The sequence below is a fragment of the Colias philodice genome, chromosome 2, assembly GCF_061535455.1.
Source record: "Colias philodice isolate Cphi_HAF_F1 chromosome 2, ilColPhil1 Martin Lab GWU primary, whole genome shotgun sequence".
Taxonomy (NCBI): Eukaryota; Metazoa; Arthropoda; class Insecta; order Lepidoptera; family Pieridae; genus Colias; species Colias philodice.
In genome coordinates, this window is record NC_143087.1 from 7322616 (window position 1) to 7328615 (window position 6000).

The 6000-nt window shown below is 34.6% G+C and overlaps 1 non-coding gene across 1 annotated transcript; it reads left to right on the forward strand.

Annotated features, from left to right (window-relative positions):
* The first annotated feature begins 4204 nt into the window (after window positions 1-4204).
* Window positions 4205-4296, forward strand: TRNAI-UAU (transfer RNA isoleucine (anticodon UAU)). Its single transcript is given in 2 exon segments — window positions 4205-4242; window positions 4261-4296. It is a non-coding gene; the product is annotated as a tRNA-Ile (tRNA).
* Window positions 4297-6000: the final 1704 nt, after the last annotated feature.

Sequence of the window (6000 nt, forward strand, 5' to 3'; positions counted from 1 at the left end):
ATCGATTAGCTTCAGTAGCATGAAGGTAAGTTTTAAAGTGATGTATGTAATGGATATGCAATGCGGTCATAAATCTGTGGCTTAAAGCGTGAGCGGTGGCGAAATGCGACATATACGCCTACACCGCACGCGGCGCCCGCCACACTACTTCGCGCGCGTACGCCTGTACCGCACGTTCTTAGCATATCTGAATCTGTACATGCGGCGGCACAACACTATTGCCTGATATGGGCAAAAATTGAAACACGGAAAGTACATATCTGAGTAGGCCTCTACCTACACATAAAGCGTTTCATGCTTTCTTTATGTTTCGCCTTCACATGGTAAGGAAATAAAATCTCGCCAGCGATCTGAATTCCTTTGACCTCAACGGTTTTAAGAAAGCTTTCTAAGAAGCATATTCAATGACTTTTAAAATATTTATTTTGTCTCGAAAAATGGATACCTACTCGAAACTATTTCTATATCATAATCAAGTAGAATAATACTAGATAGCAAGTAAAGGCAAATACCAATTTATTATTTAACTTATCGAGTAAATACTAGATTAAATTTTCATTTCAAATAAATGCAATCTTAGAAGGTAAAAATTGTATCTAATAGATAATTCAAAAACAATAATTTTGATTAGAACAAAACGTAAAAATGTATACGTAACATGGAGACAATTGCAGGTAATGTACGTATTACACAATCAAACATAGCTTCAAATAGTAATACGTATATTTGTAATGAAATAAGGGTATTTTGCGCATCTTTACCTGATGTAATCCCACGGTCTCGGCGCCTGAACAGGTGTGCACCTGAGAGTTAGAGCACTTTTTCATAAAGTACCAACATACAAGCAAACAAAATGATCGACATGCTCACATAAGAATGATGGTCGCCCCATTCAGAGTTGGACATGGAATTCCTTTATGTTTATTGATCGCGTTTGGTGTCGTTTTTTTAAACGATTCATTACTATAATATGTATGTTGATTAAAAATAAGACGTAAAACGATGTCCGTTGTAAAATTATTGACCCATGATATTTATGATAATCGGTACTCATGTTTCATTGTGTAAAAGTAACTTCAATGTTGTCATTTGAAATTTGATGCGCTATGTTTGTGTAGGTATCGATTAATTATATCACAATTCGACCTAATAAAATTCCTGAGTCATTTGGCACGTGACTTTAATATTGGGTAATGGAGCTACCAAAAATCACGTGAATGACATTGTTTCATTTTCACGGACTTTTACCTATTGGGAAACTTCTTTTCATTCTTCGTTATTTTATGGCTGCTTATAGTCCGACATCTTTTCTAACATACCCTCCTAGTCCTACCCACCTCTATTCAAATAATCTATCAGCTTCCGGCACTTACAATTTTAATTTCAAATTTTACTTCAGCGAAGTAACCTATTTCTGAGGACGTCACTTTCAGTTGTTGCATATGACAAATAACCTTGAAATATTTTAGCCGAGATAGGTTTAGCCCATTATTTATTTAACATATTTATATTTACTCGTGGATCTGTGTAATATCTTGAATAAACACGCAGACAAGTCGCACTATTAGCTTTATACCATTTTATCGATAAATTTGTTCTCGATTTACAGTCCCATAAAGATAAACGCATAACCTTGAACTGCCTGGAAATTGAAGTATATGGAAATAAAGGTGTGTTATTGGGATATTTTCAAGGTCTTCACTCTGATACATTTTTTCATATCTTATGGATATTTTCTGACAGTAAGGTACTTTTCCCACAGGACTTACAAATAACTCCCACGGACTTTCAAACGAGCCGTATGAATGGTTTGAATTATTTCTTACCTGGATCAGGTGGTTTTAATTCTTACCGTGTATGAAAGTGTCATGTTACAATGCTTTCTTCGTTTTCGCACAAAATTGCATGACCGTAGCATTAAAGGAAACAACGTATCTACTAATAGTGTGATAATAATTAGAACAATATGAGTAATCAATTCAATAAATTTTAATTATGAATATACTACATTACTGATACGATGACAGGTGTAGTCATCGAACTCAATGTACTAAAGGGAAGTAACAGATTCGTTTTCAAATTAAAGTTGGTGTGTGGGTTGATTCAGGCACACATTGTGGTGTCGGTTGCGGGCGCAGCGTATCGGGCCGCTATCGACATCGGCCGATCGCGTCGTGTTAATTACTTTCATTAAGGGCAATTGTCCTGCCTAATCAGGTTGATCAGTCAGTTTGCCGCCGTGTGATATTTCCAGTCATTGGCATTAGAAACTGTGAAGGAGGTGAATGCTAATAGACAAACGAAAACTGACTCGGACGATTTAGGTAAAATTATATGGAAGTTTGTATAATCAATTTTCCTACTTATAATTATAAAGGTTTAAATTGCACGATCGTGTTGCTATTCGTCCACTAAATCCTTAGTATGGAATTTGAAAAAAATATGTGTATTGTGTATGGTAAATATTTATTTATTTATTTTGGTCTACCAATGTTTGTTTACATTACATATAAAATATCAAAATTCACATACACAATTATAAGATCAATGTAAAAAAACACTTATAGGTAAACACATCATGCGAAAAATAAAGTTTAAAATGTAAGTATACAATTACACTAGGGATGCATCGATAGATACGCCTTTTCGTCGATACCGATACTCTTATAAAAATATCGGCGATACCGATACCGATACGCTTACTGTGAATTCAAAAATAAAAATAACTACGTTAAAAGCAACCGACTTCAAACCTATTTGATAAATAGCACATCTAAATAATATGTAGTAATTAATAATATCAAATCTTTTTTATTTTTTACTTTTCCGTTTTTGAAGTCGGTTGTTTTTAACGTAGTTATTTTTATTTAATACTTTTTAGTGTATTTTTCAACACGAATCAAACGAGCCCAAACTCGATAAAGTTGAGTCAATATATTACTGAGTTCCTATGGCCACCTTCCGATTCCATCATCAAATCAGGTCTATGTCATGATATTGTTTCATTGCTATCCAATTTACATACGTATACAAAATTTCAGCTCAATCGGTTACCGGGAAGTGAATCAAATTTACTTGCTACATTTCAAATAAGTAATCAAGTATAGACAAAAATGCTCATAAAATAAAAACTACTGGGCCTATCCGAATAAATTTTTTACGGGACTAATTTGACACCATCCCGCATCGAACAAAGAAAGAATCACGTAAATCGGTTCAGAAACCTCGGAGTAATCGGTGTACATACATAAAAAAAATTATACCGGCCGAATTGATAACCTCCTCCTTTTTTTTTAAGTTGGTTAAAAATGAAGGTATAATAAATAAATCACAAGTCAGATTTTCCTTTTATTAATATAAAAAGTAGAGACATAATTAGGTAATTAAAAATTTTAGTTATTAAAATTAACATTGATAAGATTTTTGTTTAAAAAACAAAGTACATAATCTTAAGTTTTGCGGAGAAAGCGATTTTGCAAGTCTGTTTAAATAAGACCTATGCTGGAAAATAGTCTCTCAGTTGCAACAGAACTCATTTGGAAACTAATGTACTACGTCATTGCGCCAGAAAACGAATGGATCTGCATCTCTCGATATATTGGGACGACATATATTTAACAACATCCTCATAAGCGCAGGGTTTCCCTGAGCATTTTTCATGCCTCATTTGCAACGCAATAGACGAGACAAAACGCTCGTTTACACTACATTTTTAAATTAAAAAGTATCGTTGTATCGGTCATAAAAATATCGTCGATACCGATATATCGGTTAACCCGAAGTATCGCCGATATATCGGTATCGGATGTACCCCTAAATTACACAAAACAATTAGTGAAGTAAAAAAAAAAAAATAAACAAATATCAGTTTACAAATAAATTTATAACTATGTATAGAAACTACTTAAGGTAAGTAGTTAGGTACTTACATATATATTATAAACGATTTATTAAAAAGATTGGGCATTCGTATATTATTATTAGTCTGTGATATTGTATTATCAGTAAGAGCTGTTTAGGTATAAATTTAACTGCCGATAATGTTTTTGTCCTTCAACAATGAACTCATCATACTTCACATATTAATGCGGATGACGTCAGCTCTATTACGTCGAGTCGGACTGTTAGATACGTAGGGCGCAGGCGGCAGAGGGGAAGGGGGGATCGACGGAACAGATATCATAATTTCGAACCCTCGCTCGTCGCTCCAGTGGCGCAATTGGTTAGCGCACGGTACTTATAAGACAGTGTTCGTGAGCAATGCCGGGGTTGTGAGTTCGAGCCTCACCTGGAGCATATTTTTGGGTATTTTTAATTTTATTGCTTTTTTTATACAACTTTAATTTTATAGTTTTGCATTCTGCGTAATTAAAAAACAATTGACAAATACCAATTTTGACCTATAAAATATGTATCTACCTACCTACCTATATTTACTTAAAAGTTAAAACATATCGTCATCTCTTCGACTTCTCATGCAAGTTGCAAGCGCTTGACGATTCATCTGTGATATCACTCAGTAAACGTTCTCCATACAATATTTTTTTTAATTGTTCACAAGAAGTATCTCCAAATCAAATTTAAACGTAAAAAAAGGAAAAGAAGACAAGCTAAATTTTGCATTTATAAAAACAATATGAAAATGTTATCATTTATCATTAGTATTAAATATTAATCCATGAAGTCTATTATTCCATACAATTTTTTTTAAACAAAATTCAAAATAAAATCCAAGTCTGAATAAGTAATAAGTAAGTAATAACCACAATTTATAATAACCCCGAGGTCACGTTCGTATTGTCTGTGCTTTTACATTATTCCCTACCAAAAGTGATCGAGGTGCTCGCTAATTTACAAGTATAACAAGGAAGTCGGGAGCAGCAACACGCAAGCGCCTGGCTCTATTTGGAAGCAATATTATGAGTCTTAATTACAGATAGTCGTGTCTGGCATTGTTTCGGAGTGCCGTAGCTTCATTCGGTAGTCGGGAGGGTGCTCCGGGCACGACATCGGTAACTAATCTGCCCGCAGCAAGCCGCTCGACCTCATGATCCTGACCTGCGCGACCCTCCAGCCCGCTCCCGCGCTTCACACCGCTCCCTACTCCCTTTACACTACCAACCTATTTGTTTATATTTGCCCTCATCTGATTAGTGCGGCCTTTATTTTATGGCACTTTTTATGTCTATTAGTGTGAATCTCTTTCTTCACACCAGATAAAGTTTATGGTAGGTATCTAACCAAAAATAAAAGATCCTGCATCTGTTTAAAACTTTAGTAGATAGATTTTCTATCATACACGAGGGTCCACTGTGATACAGTTCAATTATTTTCATTCGTTTGACACGGCATTTGCACGCATTCCTAAAATTTAAAGGTTTTTTAATTCAATATACCTATTTAAAATCGACCCGACCAAACCCACCGACCCTTGAAGTCGTGAGGAATGTAAATCGGTGACCGTGCGCGAACATCCTTTGACCACAAACTTTATTATTTTTTCTCTATCATCTATGTACGAGAAACTATTTGGGGTCAGTAGATGGATACGTGCGTAACCGTAAAGAATGTCAGCATGCATGCAGCTTCCACCGACTGATTCTACTTTCAATAATCACGACCTTTACCTGATTCCTGTTTGTCAGTTTTTTGTTACTTATTTGATACAGAATGTTAATCGGTATATACCAAAGCTAGTCCATCTTTCAATATAAATTATATTCAGTGAATATCGGTATATTATATTTAATCACAATCAATTTACTTTGACTTCGATGACCCGCGAGGAAATAGTGTAATAAAAAGTTATATTTGTGTATTTGCAGTGATATAAATTTGAGATTAAAATTGATATAGAGTAGAAAGCAAACAGAACAAAGCTAGAAAGGCTATAAAGATAAAGACTCAGCCAAGATATCACATGATCAGCAATAATGTAGTCTATGGCGCAGTGCAATACTTTGACAATAATATATAGTGCAAGCATAAGCACACCAAAGG